Source organism: Pleurodeles waltl, chromosome 2_2 (assembly GCF_031143425.1).
Source record: "Pleurodeles waltl isolate 20211129_DDA chromosome 2_2, aPleWal1.hap1.20221129, whole genome shotgun sequence".
Classification (NCBI taxonomy): Eukaryota; Metazoa; Chordata; class Amphibia; order Caudata; family Salamandridae; genus Pleurodeles; species Pleurodeles waltl.
This window is the reverse complement of record NC_090439.1, coordinates 338,217,368-338,234,624: the sequence shown is the minus strand read 5'-3', so window position 1 is coordinate 338,234,624 and position 17,257 is coordinate 338,217,368. Positions and strand designations below refer to the sequence as shown.

The 17,257-nt window shown below is 42.5% G+C and overlaps 1 protein-coding gene across 1 annotated transcript in view; it reads left to right on the top strand.

Moving 5' to 3' along the window:
• The first annotated feature begins 3,292 nt into the window (after nt 1-3,292).
• ZBTB14 (zinc finger and BTB domain containing 14) overlaps nt 3,293-17,257 on the top strand; it is a 109,460-nt gene continuing 95,495 nt past the window's right edge. Inside the window, exon 1 of the mRNA XM_069219807.1 lies at nt 3,293-3,440. The gene's annotated coding sequence lies outside the window, so the exon portion shown is untranslated. The remainder of the gene's footprint in view (nt 3,441-17,257) is intronic.

Below are 17,257 nucleotides of genomic sequence, written 5' to 3'. Positions count from 1 at the left end.
ACAAAATGCAATTCCTATTGCACACAAAGTTAGATCGATTCCTTTGAGTGTTATGGGTGATCTAAAAAAATTGTTGGATAAATTGGTTTTGGAAGGTGTCATTTCGGCCACAGATTCCTCTGAGTGGGTTAGTCCCATTGTGGTTGTCCGCAAGAAGAATAATGAGATCAGATTATGTGCAGACTTACGCTCACTGAATAAGAACATTGTAGTTGATTGTCACCCGCTTCCTAAAATTCAAGATCTTCTTGCTAACATTGGGGGTGCCAAGATTTTTTGCCTTTTGGATTTAAAGTCTGCATATCATCAGATTCCTTTAGCACCAGAGTCATGTGATCTTACTACTTTTGTCACTCCTTTTGGAGCATTTAAATTTTTACGTTTACCTTTTGGTTTGGCTTCAGCAGCCAGCGTTTTTCAAAAATTTATGGATCACATTCTGAAAGGGATTGATGGTGTGCAAGCTTATCAAGATGATGTACTATCTTTTCTAAAACTATTCAGGATCACTTAGTAACTTTGCGTAAGGTTTTAAATCTCTTTAAAGAAGTAGGGATCACTTTGAGTCATCACAAATGCAAATTTCTATCTGATAATTTGAACTACTTAGGTCATTCTATCACCTCTACAGGTATCAGACCCAAGTTTTCTCTTACACAAGCCATAGCTGATGCTCCTCCTCCTAAAGATAAGGATGCTCTTAGATCCTTCCTTGGTTTATCTGAATATTATTCCAGGTTTGTACCTGGGTATGCACTAGTAGTTCAACCTTTACGTTCCTTGCTTAGGAAAGGTGTTTCCTTCAACTGGGAGACCACTTGTGATTTAGCATTTCAGAATGTCAAGAAATTGATTATTAATGCTCCTAGTTTATCGTCTTACGCTTCAGGTCAGAAATGTTACCTCACTGTTGATGCCAGCCAACATGGTTTAGGTGCTGTACTATGTCAATGGATTTCAGGCAAAGAACATACAATTGGTTTTGCTTCCAGAAGTCTCAAACAAGCAGAGTCTCATTACAGTACGATTGAAAGAGAAGCCCTTGCCTGTTCTTGGGCCGTGGAAAAGTTCAAAACATTTTTGTGGGGTACACATTTTGAAATTTTTACTGATCATAAACCGTTATTACACCTATTGAATGGCAATGGAACAGGCAAGGCTTCTACAAGATTGGTTAGGCTCTTGTCTCGTTTACAAGAATTCAATTTTGTGATGAGATACATTTCTGGAGGTCGTAATATCAGGGCTGATTGTCTATCCAGAATGCCTTTGCAAAATAACACATTAGAGGACTGTCAAGATGAAGTTGAATGTGTTGTGGCTAATATTGAAGATATGGTGGAATCCTTAGGTGTTATACGTTATAGAGAATGGTTTGAGGCTACACAGAAGGATGAAATTCTGCAAGCAGCCATTAGTTTTGTAAAAAAAAGGTTGGCCCAAGGAGCGTTCACTTCCCTCCCCGTTAAAACCCTTTGCACAGGTAGCTACTGAGCTATCCTTAGTTAAAGGTATTTTGATGCGTGCTGATGTTTGTATTCCACCTACCTTGCTGTGCAATAAACTTATTGAAGCGGCTCATGAAGGACATTTAGGAGTAGGAGAAACTTGTAGAATTTTAAAACAGATGTTTGGTCAAACTTACTCAGGAACAGGCTTGTAGCATTTTGGCTCACAAGAACTTGCAAGGAAATGATTCAGGTGATTTATTTAATTGGCCTTTTGATGTCACTTGTTCCCATAACAGAACTGTTGATACTTCTCCTTGTCACTCTAATGCTCCCTATGTTTTGCATGATACTAATGAACCACTGGTTACTCAACCAAACATGTTCTCTGATGTGCAAATCAACGGTGATCATGATTCACAAGCATGTGTTGCTAGTCAACTTCAAACCAGTCAAGACACATTATCTGACACAGGAAATGTTAACTTGTCATCTGGAAAGGCAAACAGATCTTCACGTAATGTTTCTGTACCTACTAGGTACAAAGATTTCCTTCTTTATTGATTGTACTTTCTTTATCATTTTTCAAAAGGGGAAAGACGTTGCAGTGAGTAATTTGTTATCTGTCACGAGTTTAACTATATTATGATGTCAGCTCACAGTTATGTCATTCACGTTGTGTTGTTGTTTAAAACTCTACCCTTCGATTTTCCTCTTGCTGGGCATTCCAATCCAGACGACCGTGACGGTTTGGATCGGTGAGCACAGGACGACGAATTTCTCTGAGGGCTCCTTTTATTTGAAGGAATAAACTAATCCTTTGACTTACTCACCTGCGTCCTTTCATCGTTTTTATGCTACCATTACACGTGCTCCTCCTGTGCGTCGTTCTTTCTCTCCACCACAGGTTCAACCCCTCTACTTTATTCCTGTCCTTGTGTAACCTGTCAATGGTCTCCAAACGTTTTAATGCCACGCCCCCCTGTGAAATATAACCCCCCCCTTGATTTTGCACAAATATTTTATAAAGATGGCAATGTTTAAATATGCCTATCCGTATTTAAACATTGCAGTTAAGTACCTTTTCAAAAATGCAATAATAACATACCGCTCCCCCCGCCCCGTTTGAAGATCCCTGGTGTACTATATTATAACCAAGAGAATGCAGAATGTTGCAGCATAATGAAAGACAAATAATTACCACGTAGGGCTGCGAACAACATTCCTCTCATAGAAAGCTGTTGTTTTCGCAACGTCATTGAGAATCGCCATCTTTTAGGATGGGTGTACGTACATACGGTAACAGAGAAAAACCTTCGGAGGCAGCGGTACCCGGCCTAAAACTAGTTTCAACAGAGAGGAGACTCCCACAGCAAGCTTCTCCGACGTCAGAATGTCGCGTCACCAGCAACAGCCCCATATTACTTGTGCAGGCGCGCGAGAGTGGGCGGCCGGGCTCGAGCTTTGGCAAGCGCAGGCGCGCGAGTAGAAAGCCCTAGGACGCTTTACTACTACTACTGCACGCGCAGGCGCGCGAGACTACAATCAACTTTGGCTGTGTCGCGAGGCTGAGTGCACGGTGGGCGTGCCCGCTGCGTCATGCACGGCGGGGCTTGGTTGTGTTACTGTCCTGACTGCGCCTTTCAGGAAGGAATAACAAAACACAATAAAGTAACTTCAACATGGGCAATATGTAGGCTGTAAAAAATGTATCGTTAGCGTTCTGTATCTGAGCACAAAACCCAAACTTCAATTAAACGTGTCAGCACTCCTTGATGTGTTACTTGTGCCCTCCTCCCTCCCCCTTTGCGCTGCGTTCCGTGCTTGCGCGTCCTACACCGCGCATGCACAAAGAGCAAAAGCTCGTGCTAGATAGATCGAGAGAAGTGCACGACCCGAACCCCCGAAAACGTACGAGCGCCCCAAAATAAGAATCAGATCCCGTGCAGCACCCGACTGCGCATCTACCACTTGCCTATCGCTTCACCGGAGGTAAGGCGCCGTAATATAATAAGGTGGGGGCCCGACGACGGAACCGGCACGCGCGCGTCTCTGTTGAGGGGTGGCGCGCTCTCGCGGACGCATCGGGAGGAGAGTGCATGGTGGCTGCCGCCTCTTCCTGTACAGGGCCGTTTCGCCGCCGCCGCGCAGCGCGAGAATAGGGAGCTGACTGTGCATGGCTCGGGTGTTTGCAGCCGCCGCAGCTTCTCGTGCCTGTGCTCCAAAGCGCGAGGCCGTTTCGTCCGGACCCATGGCGCGAGCACAGAGCTTGTCTGTTTACTGCTCTCGTAAGGGGTCCGCGCAGTGCCCCCCATTTTGAATCAGGATACGCCATGATTGTCCTAATTTTTACATTAAAATAATTTTTCTATTTTCAATGCATTTGTACAACACTGGTAGCACAATTATGTTTATTTTTGACGTTTTAGCGGCAAAAAGGCTATATGAGCAGTTTATAGTGTCACTTTTCTCAATTACATCTGTACATAAATCAACTTTTTTTTTTTTTTTTTTTTGAGATACGATGTTCCTACACAAATGCCTAGCCGCACGAATGCTGAAATAAGTTCCGGGTTTCATGAGACTATTTACTAATTTAACTATATATATATATCACGAGTAAATTGAAAAAGATTTAACGAAATAAAACATAGCCCCAGTCTTGCATATATAGTAAGTGGCAAATATAAAATTGAAGTAGTAAGTAGTTTTAATTCTACAGAAAAGTAGATGTAGATATGGGGCTTGGTATCTGTAATGTTTTTGCGAAGCGGAACTCATGGTGTCCTTTTTTTCTGTAGAAGTTTGTATTGCTGTTCATACTTATACTAACAGCTTATTTTTTCTGATAGCTAGATATCAGAGTTTAGTAATTAGAATGCTCAGTGGCACTTAGACATTTGTTGGGGCTTGGATAACAAGTAGCGATGGTTAAATGTTACTATTGCCATTTTAATTAACACTAGCTATTGAAATGTAGTTGCATTTATGTTGTGCTTCCTAGCCCTCGGAGGCGGTGCTGACGCGCTTTTCTTGACGGACAGCATACAGGCACATGGCTACAATGGCTCAGAAGGAAATATATATATATTTTTTTTCTGGGAGTAGATTAGCGTCACTAGAGGCAGGTGGAGGAGATGGAAACACACTGTTTCTCTGTCGTGATAGGTTGTAATAATACCTTATTTACAATATCTTGTGGAATTTGTTGGGTTAATCATCAAAATCCTCCTGTTGTTCCCCAAAACCTCAGAATAGGGGATGTTTATAGCACCCGATACATAACAAATATGCCCCGGGGTGCGTTAATTATGAGGTGCAATAAATATCATAAGTAGCATCTTGATTCGGTCAGATGCGTAAACAGGGCTTTGGTGTACCGTCGTTCCATTTAAATTTGAGTTCCAGTGGTAGAGCAAGATTAGTAGAAAAGTACAAATAAGGAGGTTGAATGGTTCATGATGACCGGAAATCTTTGGAATCAGCCCTGTTTACAAATTATCTGCTCCAGAATTGGGCCTTTTCCATTTGTAGGTTTGCTACAGGGTTGCACAAAATCGTTGGATGAGAGGAAACATGTCAGTTCAGATGTGGTAGGTTCCGAGTATTTGTTCCTAATGTTAATGAAACCTCCAGAAGATAGTGCCAAATGAGAGGAGGCCGAGGTGATGAGTTCAGTAAGTTTGTTTTTAAGAAAGTGAGGTTGTTCTAGGATAAAATTGAGAAAAGACAGTCATGTTAGCATGTGGATACCTACCAGTTTTGGATTGTTTTGTATCATACAGCTTAAACCACACTGAATTTGGGCAGACAAAATGCCCATTGGTGAAAGATTATACCTTTAGTGGTGCCATCTTGCATCAGCTTGCATGTATGTTTTAAGGTTTACACAGTGTCAATCAAGCAGTCTATAAAAATGGGCATTACAAACCCAGCATGGATATATTCTCTGAAGAATCCCCCTAATACTGGCGGTAAAATCACTAGGTAGTGGCATGCAACCAACAGGATGTCAGCCTTATAATATGCTCTGATGGATCTCCGTGGACTTCTAGGGGAATAATCCTTATGCTATTCACCACATAAAGTGCCAGAGGAATTCACTCAGGTGTGATAGGAACATATCGATAGGACTATGCAATATACAACCATTTATTGCATATTATTTATGGGTCCAAAGTGAAGTGATAAAGAGGCAACCATTATGCAACCAGCCTTGTTAGATGCGTGAGATACCCTCCTGAGTGTGGCTACTAGGTAGTGTTGAGAGCTCATTATTAGAACCTTTCACTACTGGAAATGCATTTTGTATACTACCTATTGAAAGGACATCTAGGAGGTAGTAGGGGAGCCCAAGTTAAAGCAAAACAGATGTTCCTTTATGGATCCTTTGTGAGTGTCGCCAAGTCTTTCTGTACATTGCAAGGAAATTCACCAAAAAGTATGACTCTACTCTTCTTTGTTTATCCTAATTCATTTAATTTTCTATAGAACCTTTTCTATTGTATCCAGAAGTTTGTAAATGGTTGTAAGTTCCTAATCAGAAATAGTTGCAGGGCTAGTAGGGAGTACGAAGGGTAAAGGATATTGAAGTTGATTTATATTATCAACCGAGTGATATTGTTTGTGCAGCAAGACACAGATGTTTCTCTCCCTTTAGGTCACCTTTCTCTCAAGATCAATATCATATTTTCCTTTGAAGTGTCTAAACTTAATACCTTTCTTCATTTGAATGATCACTTGTGTCCTGGCTGCAACTAGAATCTTAATACACACATTTCCCATGAGCTTCTTTGTCCTGTACCCATAAATTACAGGATCTTACCTTTCCTAAGACAATATGGGGGTCATTACAAGCACCGCCAACAGGCTGGCGGTGCTTCCATGGGGGATTCCGACCGCGGTCGCGCCGCCGGGACCTGCGGTTTTCCGCCACTTTTGTCCTGGCAGAAGTAATCCTCCAGCGCAGCGCTGCCCAGGGGATTACGAGTCCCCCTCTCCGCCAGCCTTTCATGGCCTTTTGCCCAGCAGAAGAATTTCAAAGGAGAAAGAACACAACAAACGTATTTAGATCCTTGACATCAGGGGAATGGGCCAGAATACATAAAGGGGTCAGGGAGGGAGCATTCTGTGCCCGATTCAAGATGGTCCATTATAACTTTAATATACATGATATACCTAACCACCAAACGTATGCATGGCATTTACTCTGCATATGACCATAGTTGTCTTAAATGTGGTAGAGGCGAAGCAGACTTCCTTCATCTAGCATGGATGTGCCCCAAAATACGTACTTTTTGGGAGAAGATCCTGGTGCAACTTGAAGCAGCAACAAGTTGGGTAGTATCATTTGGGATTGAACAGTGCTTGCTGCATCTAATCCAAGAAAACCCAGCCAAAAAAACAGTAGGATGTTTAAGATGTTGGGTCTAGTGGTCGCAAAACTGCGCAACACCATTCATTGGGTAAGCCCCTGGGCACCGAAGAGAGCTTCTTGGGAAGCAGATATAATAGATTTGGCAGGGGCTGAGGAAGTCCACATCCAACAGACCAGAAAATCCCAAAAGGCACATGACATATTAAGGGCTTGGTCGGACATGACTAAAACTCTGCTCGAATATAATGGCACACACCCCAACTCCCCTTAACCCAAGTTTGCAGGGCTGGAATAATTCCGGGGCACAGAGAAGGGTATGGTGATTGTCCTTGGTACCCATATATGAGACACTATGATAACAGTATGGAACAGTGTGAGAATGGCTACATTAAGTATCTAGTATTGGAATATGCTGACACGTTTTTGGATGCTTGTGGGATGGGTTAGGGAGGGCATGTTAGAGTTCTAAAGTTATAATTGGGTCTGATCAATTTTTTATTTTTATTTTTTCATCTAATTTGAAGCCATCTGGATGTTTAACAATGCTTATGTTGCCTGAGTTGGTATCTGGCTGATGTAATGCTAAATAAACGAATTTAATAATATAAAAAAGGTTAAAAAAACATATTCAGATCCTGCTTGGCCCCATGCTACGACTTTTACTAAAAGTGCCAAGTCATCACTGTGTCTTTAAACATTCACACCAGGTCTGATGCATGGATTAGAGTTTACTGTTATCTTTTTATAGTGTCAGTCTTGATCTCCTAGTCAAGACTGAGACACGTCTTCAAATCCTCACACAACATCATGGACTTACCTTCCACCAGCCCTGATTAATCTATTAGTTGCAAACAGGAGGGTAGATCTGATGTAGGAGTTGCAATAATTTATACAAATTATATTCAGTGCAAGCACACATCCAATGACTTCTGTTCTTTCTTGAATTGTCCAATTTCTCTTTCTCTATATGGTCTAAACATGGTGTAGACGCAATCATTACTGAATAAAATCAATGTAATTCTTGATGAGTTAGTGCCTCATATAAACCAAAGATGTCCAAATGTTTTGCAGTTACGTTCTCTGGAGATTATTTTGAAGAAAAAATCTGCCCTAAGAACGATGGAGAAAGCATCCCACCAATTGCCCTCACTTTTCAAACTAGTAATACTCATGGCATCAATGCAAACCTATATGTAGAGCATACATTTAAATACATTCTTTTAATGTCAAAGACACTGATGGAAACTACAAAAATTTACTTGTGTTTTTTTTTTAATGAGGTAGTCCAATCTACTAAAATCGTAATTGTCTCAACTGCATAATGAGTGGAAAAAACAAATCTCTACACTAAATTCAGTGTGCATTTATTGCATTTTAAAGATATTTTGAATTATAGCGATTGACAAAAAATTACTAAGTTGAAATTTAGCACTTTCAGATTCCATTGAATGTTGCTAAAAATATGACTTATCACCTGTTAGACTTGGCATCATTGGCACCGTATTCCCCAGTACCTTTTTTCCTTCACTCCTATATTGCTGAATTTGCTTTTGTTGGCATTAGGACTGTTTGCACTTTACCACTCCTAACAAGTGCTAAATTGCTTGTGCTCATTCCTTCAAACATGGTAGAACTGGATGACACCAAAGTTCAGATTTTAAGTCATAATTCTGAAAATGACACTTTTAGAAAGTTGACATTTTCTTGTCCTAAAGATGTGTGCCTTCTGCCAGTGTCCAGGGATGTATGACTGCGAATAGCTTTTCTGTTGGGGTTGGGCATAGGTGTGGACAGGATGGACCATCCTGGCAGGATGACAGGGAGGTGCTGTCCCGAGCCCCATTTACATTTCAAAGCCTTTGCCTCCTGCACCCAAAGGAATCTTACACCAGGCCTTCCCTGTCTTTTTGTCAATCCAGATAGTCTGGTGCTATTGACAGGGGAAGAATATACCAGGTGTGATGGTAGGACCGGGAATCCCCCTCACACAAAGGCAGGCACAAGGTATTGTTTTTGTATTTATATAGTTCTTACCACCCCTGATGAGGCATTGAAACTCTTTGCGGCAGGTAGCAAACTACTTTAGAACCCAAATGGATTAGTGGTGGATTAGTATAGGGAAATATGAGTTAATTTGAGCAGTGGGCATGCATGTCTGTTTGTTGGATTAAATAAAATAATGGAGGGATAGAAAAGGGAAGGATCTGGAATGAGTTAATTGGGAGATCATAGTAGTAATATGAGGTTTGGGATGAGTAAAGGAGAGATGGAGAAGGGAAGAGTCTGTAGAAAGGGATTAGGGAGATCATAGTAGTAAGATGAGGTTTGGGATGAGTCAAAAGAGAGATACATGAGGATGATTTATTAGGTCTGTTTGGGAGATCATAGTAGTAAACTGAGGTTTGGGGTTAACCAGGAAGGATAGAGGAGAGAATAGTCTAGGAAGGGTTATTTTGGAGATCATGGTAGTATAATGAGGTTTGGGATGAGTCAGAGAGTGGAGATAGAGGATAGATTGGGAGAGGTATAGGGGGAGACCGAGTAGTGCATTGGAGAGAGTGAGGTATATGTATATTTCTTGTACAATAGGACTAAATATATATTTACATGATTGTATAGAAAGGGAATATATGTATAAGAAAGATAATATATTGAGATTTAAAGTTGTATTGTATAAACAGACTTTCAAGTGTTGCAGTATGTGAATGTATTTATCTTTTCCTCAATATTTCAATTGTGAAATGCTTGTAGATAGTTAAGATAATAGTTACCTATTGTGATAGATAAATAAAACAGAGACTCACAAGTATCTAATCAAACAGCTTATGTAGAAACTATACATTGAGCTCTAATATATACGGTTGCCAGTAGTTAGTTATAGTTAGGTCCTAGTTTCCATAGAAAAATCATTTTTTGACTTGCTTGTATCGTTGGCAGCGTTTGATAAATCTTAACGAAATTTTCCCCCAAAAAAGTGTCACGTTGGGTTTTGTTGTACATGAAAACTTTCCAGATAATCCATCAAGCAGGGGTTAGAAAAAAAAAGGGGGGGTGGGGAGGGTGTTAAAAAAAAGTGTGTTTCCAATGTTGATTCCCATAGGGAACACGAATACAGTCTGAACTGCTCAACGGAAATACTCCAGATTTAGCAGAAAGGTAAATTTTGGTCCTGGAAGAAGCCTTTTTGTTATTTTCTGTAAATCGTTCAATAGTTTTTGAAACATTAAAAAAATATATATATATTGTATGGCGGGGCCCGCAAAGTGTTCACAAATCCTCCTGATCTCATGCAGTGATCTGATTGGCTGCCAACATTTCAACCAGGAAGTTTTGGCAGTCATTTTGAGACTCGGCTTCAGCTGAGTCTAAAAAGAAAAATGAAAAAAAAGAAAAGGGAGTAGGGTACCATTACTCTACCTCCCTTGGTCCAGGGACATCCCAGGGCAAAAAAAGCATTTTTTTAAATTCACACCCTTTTCATGTGACCAGTATGAAAACTCCCTGATTGACATAGAGCTCAGTCTCTTAACCTCAACCTCATGGACTGTGTCAGTTAGGAAGCCATGATTAAGAGTGCTATATTTTGCAGATCTGTAAAAATAAGTGTGGTTATCATTGCCAATACTTACAGCCCCCGTTATGGTCGCTGGCCTATGTGTTGGAGCCAGGCCCAAACCACTGGTGAACTTTTCTGGCATTTGGATGTCATCTTTCCCTATACATCTGCATAGCAGCTTTGCATAGTGATTTTTTTTAAAACAAATAATAGCAAAAAAGGATAGTGTAGCATGCTCCCAAGCCTGAGTACCCACCAATGAATATGCACTCAAGTAGCAATGTATTATACGTCTGCATATAACCGCAAATTCAGCATTCTAAATCTGCATTCACTTCACTGCGTTCTAACACTCACATCATCACTCTACGGAGTCTTTCAGGAGCCATAAGCTTTCTGTCATTCACACTCACACAGCTCTACATCTCCCCCTCTGTAAAAACAAAAAAAAAACAACAAAAACATTTTTTTACAAACATTTGCACAATCAAAACTCTTCAATAAGCCTTCTTGGTGCTTTGATGACTCGTCCCAATCATGTCTTCGGAAACTGGGAATCAGCAACAGGAATGTCCATAATCTGTGTTGGCAATGCAGGGGGAGCAGCAGTCTGGTTTTCCAATCATCTTTTTGGAACCAGTCACTGTGTCAACATCGGTATCTGACAAGCAGTGAGTCATATGTCTGAAATGCGAGGAATCTCACGTGTTGGATTTCCCAAGACATTGGACAGTCACCATGTGTCCTTTGCTGTTAATATTTAGCAATGTCTTGGTATCAAATGAAGCATCAGATGTATGTTTTCTCGGCTGACGGACAAGTACTTGATCTCCTCTTGTGAAAACAATGTCTTTGGCTTGTTGTTCTCTTGTTGGCATAGGCCTTCATTTTCTTTTTACGATCCAAGTCTTTCGTATAAGTCTCTTCATCTATTCTTCATCTTGTGTTGATCCACTGAGGTAACTTGGTCGTCATTGCTATTCTGAACATCAAAGTTGCAGGCTTGCACCAGTGGTCGAGTGAGGAGTTGAACGGTAAGCACATAGGTTAGACTTCAAGACATCCTTGAGGTTGAGCTTTTCTAATGCAACACACTGAATAGCTTTCTTTAATGTACTCATCAAACGTTCAGCGAGGCCATTAGTCTTGCCTGAGAGGTGTGGTCTTCTGATGCTTCACATTACCCAGATAGAGAAATTCTCTGAATTCTCGACTATTGAAAGGTGGGCCATTGTCAGATTTTAAAATTACAGGAATGCCCTATGTCGCAAAAATGCCATCTAATCTCTCGATGACTCTTCAGGTGATGTCCATTGTTCATTGGACCGAAAAATTCAACAGCAGTTCTTTCCCATGCATGCTTTGGGATATTTAAGTGCTGAGTAGTGTTTGATGACAGGCAGTTGCATAAAGGATAGGCCTTCAGCTCTCTTTGAACTCTTTCATTGAGATGAGGAAAAAAGATTTGATCTCATAGAGCTTGTTTTGTGTCAACGATTCCACAATGGCTTTCATGGGCTACTTCAATTATCTGTTGCTGCAGACTTTCCGGAATGACAATTCCCAAACCTCTCAGGATAATGGCTTTTTGTGTCATGGACAGTTCATTTAGACATTTTTAAACTTCTGGTATCCTCTGTCACTAGTAAGAAGTGAGTATGTTGGTTTCATGACTGATGTGTAATAATTTGCTCTTTCAGTCATGCCACTATCCTGACAATTTGTTCCAATGAAATAGCTGATGGTTTGTTTGATTTCACAATTACATTTATGTGGGCCTCAGCTGTCTTAGATGGAAACGTTAACACTGTACAGACACTCTGGAAAAGTAGTTGGTAGGGTTTTGATTTTTCCGTGGATAATGCACAATTGTGTAGTTGTACTCTTGTAATTGTAGAGCTCAACATTCAGTGCACGGAGGAACCTTGGCCTTTAGATTGCCAAAGATGGTCAGCAGTTCTTGATGATCTGTCACAATCTTAAAAGGTTTTCTGTATAGGAACATGTGGAAATGTTCACAAGTCCACACCATTGCCAAACTTTATTTTTCAGGTTGTGAATAAGCATGTTCATTCTGGGACAACCTAATGCTTGCATATGCTACAATATGTCTTTGAGCATTTGTATGTCTGTTGTGCTGTGCAAGAATTACGCCTAACCCTACTGAGATAGCATTAGCAACAATTTCTGTTTATAACTTTGGATCAAAATCTGCCATTTCTGTAGGCTTGTCAATAGCTTGTTTGATTCCCTTAAAAGTTTGCTCGCACATGTGACCAGTGCCACGACACATTCTTTTTTGTCATCTCTTACAATATAGCACTCACAGTGGCAAAGTCTTGTAGGTATCTAGAACTATAACTGGCCATGCCAAGGAATGAGCATAGCATGGAAACATCTTGCGAAGGACTAGCTTGTCCTTTTGCTGGATCTGGTGTCATGCCCCCATCTGAAAAGATATGGTCAAAGAATTTTAGCTTCGTCTTATTGAATTCACATTTCTCAGCATTTAGCGTTAAGCCTGTATTAGTGAGTAAACAACACACTTGCCTGAGGGCTTTAGCATGCTCCTTCTGCGTAGCTCTGAAAACGAATATATCATTGCTGTAGTTTAAATGATTCACAACAGGCTGTATGGTACATCTAATGACATCTTGAAAAACCTCTGCAGCTGATGACACACCGAAACATAGTCTTTTTATTATCAAAACAGACCAATATGTACAGAAAAGATCGTAATGTACCTGCAATTCTCCTTGAGTACCTACTAATAATATCCTTCATTCAAATGAAGTTGAGAGAAAACGTTTGCACCATTCAACTGTGTTATCATGACAGCAATGTGCGGACCTGGATGTTCTCTTTCAGTTGCCTTGTTCATTTGGTGCTTATCCACACAGATGTGTACAGCTTTTTCACTGTAATTTTTGGACACCTCCACTATGGGAGAAATCCATAGCATCAGACCAGGAGAATGTTCAATGATGTCATGCTTAAGTTAATGATTTGAGTTCCCTTTCAACAGCTTTTAGTGAATGAAATGCAATTCTTATGTTTCTTTGAGCAACAGGATGGACATCCTTATTAACATGCAATTGCACTTCCATAGTGTAAGGAAATGCCTCCTTGGCATGGTTGCCCCCTGACTTTTTGCCTTTGCTGATGCTATGTTTACAATTGAAAGTGTGCTGAGGCCTGCTAACCAGGCCCCAGCACCAGTGTTCTTTCCCTAACCTGTACTTTTGTATCCACAATTGGCAGACCCTGGCATCCAGATAAGTCCCTTGTAACTGGTACTTCTAGTACCAAGGGCCCTGATGCCAAGGAAGGTCTCTAAGGGCTGCAGCATGTCTTATGCCACCCTGGAGACCTCTCACTCAGCACAGACACACTGCTTGCCAGCTTGTGTGTGCTAGTGAGGACAAAACGAGTAAGTCGACATGGCACTCCCCTCAGGGTGCCATGCCAGCCTCTCACTGCCTATGCAGTATAGGTAAGACACCCCTCTAGCAGGCCTTACAGCCCTAAGGCAGGGTGCACTATACCATAGGTGAGGGTACCAGTGCATGAGCATGGTACCCCTACAGTGTCTAAACAAAACCTTAGACATTGTAAGTGCAGGGTAGCCATAAGAGTATATGGTCTGGGAGTCTGTTTTACACGAACTCCACAGGACCATAATGGCTACACTGAAAACTGGGAAGTTTGGTATCAAACTTCTCAGCACAATAAATGCACACTGATGCCAGTGTACATTTTATTGTAAAATACACCCCAGAGGGCACCTTAGAGGTGCCCCCTGAAACTTAACCGACTATCTGTGTAGGCTGACTAGTTTTAGCAGCCTGCCACAAACCGAGACATGTTGCTGGCCCCATGGGGAGAGTGCCTTTGTCACTCTGAGGCCAGTAACAAAGCCTGCACTGGGTGGAGATGCTAACACCTCTCCCAGGCAGGAATTGTCACACCTGGCGGTGAGCCTCAAAGGCTCACCTCCTTTGTGCCAACCCAGCAGGACACTCCAGCTAGTGGAGTTGCCCGCCCCCTCCGGCCAGGCCCCACTTTTGGCGGCAAGGCCGGAGAAAATAATGAGAATAACAAGGAGGAGTCACTGGCCAGTCAGGACAGCCCCTAAGGTGTCCTGAGCTGAGGTGACTCTAACTTTTAGAAATCCTCCATCTTGCAGATGGAGGATTCCCCCAATAGGGTTAGGATTGTGACCCCCTCCCCTTGGGAGGAGGCACAAAGAGGGTGTACCCACCCTCAGGGCTAGTAGCCATTGGCTACTAACCCCCCAGACCTAAACACGCCCTTAAATTTAGTATTTAAGGGCTACCCTGAACCCTAGAAAATCAGATTCCTGCAACAAGAAGAAGGACTGCCCAGCTGAAAACCCCTGCAGCGGAAGACCAGAAGACGACAACTGCCTTGGCTCCAGAAACTCACCGGCCTGTCTCCTGCCTTCCAAAGATCCTGCTCCAGCGACGCCTTCCGAAGGGACCAGCGACCTCGACATCCTCTGAGGACTGCCCCTGCTTCGAAAAGACAAGAAACTCCCGAGGACAGCGGACCTGCTCCAAGAAAAGCTGCAACTTTGTTTCCAGCAACTTTAAAGATCCCTGCAAGCTCCCCGCAAGAAGCGTGAGACTTGCAACACTGCACCCGGCGACCCCGACTCGACTGGTGGCGATCCAACACCTCAGGAGGGACCCCAGGACTACTCTGATACTGTGAGTACCAAAACCTGTCCCCCCTGAGCCCCCGCAGCGCCGCCTGCAGAGGGAATCCCGAGGCTTCCCCTGACCGCGACTCTTTTGAACCTAAAGTCCCGACACCTGGGAGAGACCCTGCACCCGCAGCCCCCAGGACCTGAAGGACCGGACTTTCACTGGAGAAGTGACCCCCAGGAGTCCCTCTCCCTTGCCCAAGTGGAGGTTTTCCCGAGGAACCCCCCCCTTGCCTGCCTGCAGCGCTGAAGAGATCCCGAGATCTCTCATAGACTAACATTGCAAACCCGACGCTTGTTTTTACACTGCACCCGGCCGCCCCCGCGCCGCTGAGGGTGAAATTTCTGTGTGGACTTGTGTCCCCCCCGGTGCCCTACAAAACCCCCCTGGTCTGCCCTCCGAAGACGCGGGTACTTACCTGCAAGCAGACCGGAACCGGGGCACCCCCTTCTCTCCATTCTAGCCTATGTGTTTTGGGCACCACTTTGGACTCTGCACCTGACCGGCCCTGAGCTGCTGGTGTGGTGACTTTGGGGTTGCTCTGAACCCCCAACGGTGGGCTACCTTGGACCAAGAACTGAGCCCTGTAAGTGTCTTACTTACCTGGTTAATCTAACAAATACTTACCTCCCCTAGGAACTGTGAAAATTGCACTGTGTCCACTTTTAAAACAGCTATTTGTCAATAACTTGAAAAGTATACATGCAATTTTGATGATTTGAAGTTCCTAAAGTACTTACCTGCAATACCTTTCGAATGAGATATTACATGTAGAATTTGAACCTGTGGTTCTTAAAATAAACTAAGAAAAGTTATTTTTCTATATAAAAACCTATTGGCTGGATTTGTCTCTGAGTGTGTGTACCTCATTTATTGTCTATGTGTATGTACAACAAATGCTTAACACTACTCCTTGGATAAGCCTACTGCTCGACCACACTACCACAAAATAGAGCATTAGTATTATCTATTTTTACCACTATTTTACCTCTAAGGGGAACCCTTGGACTCTGTGCATGCTATTCCTTACTTTGAAATAGCACATACAGAGCCAACTTCCTACATTGGTGGATCAGCGGTGGGGTACAAGACTTTGCATTTGCTGGACTACTCAGCCAATACCTGATCACACGACAAATTCCAAAAATTGTCATTAGAAATTGATTTTTGCAATTTGAAAAGTTTTCTAAATTCTTAAAAGACCTGCTAGGGCCTTGGGTTAGATCCTGTTTAGCATTTCTTTTAGAGTTTAAAAGTTTGTAAAAGTTTGAATTAGATTCTAGAACCAGTTTTAGTTTCTTAAAAAGTATTCCAACTTTTAGAAGCATAATGTCTAACACAGATGTGAATGTGGTGGAACTCGACACCACACCTTACCTCCATCTACAGATGAGAGAGCTAAGGTCACTCTGTAAACTAAAGAAAATAGCAATGGGCCCCAAACCTACCAAAGTACAGCTCCAGGAGCTGTTGGCAGAGTTTGAAAAGGCCAACCCCTCTGAGGATGGCAACTCAGAGGATGAAGATAGTGACTTGGAGGGAAATTCCCCCCCTCCAGTCCTACTTAGGGAGAGCAGGGCTTCTCAAGCCCTGACTCCACAAATAATAGTCAGAGATGCTGGTTCCCTCACAGGAGGGACCAACAACTCTGAAATCACTGAGGATAACTCCAGTGAAGAGGACATCCAGTTAGCCAGGATGGCCAAAAGATTGGCTTTGGAAAGACAGATCCTAGCCATAGAGAGGGAAAGACAAGAGATGGGCCTAGGACCCATCAATGGTGGCAGCAACATAAATAGGGTCAGAGATTCTCCTGACATGTTGAAAATCCCTAAAGGGATTGTAACTAAATATGAAGAGGGTGATGACATCACCAAATGGTTCACAGCTTTTGAGAGGGCTTGTGTAACCAGAAAAGTGAACAGATCTCACTGGGGTGCTCTCCTTTGGGAAATGTTCACAGGAAAGTGTAGGGATAGACTCCTCACACTCTCTGGACAAGATGCAGAATCTTATGACCTCATGAAGGGTACCCTGATTGAGGGCTTTGGATTCTCCACTGAGGAGTACAGGATTAGGTTCAGGGGGGCTCAAAAATCCTCGAGCCAGACCTGGGTTGACTTTGTTGACTACTCAGTGAAAACACTAG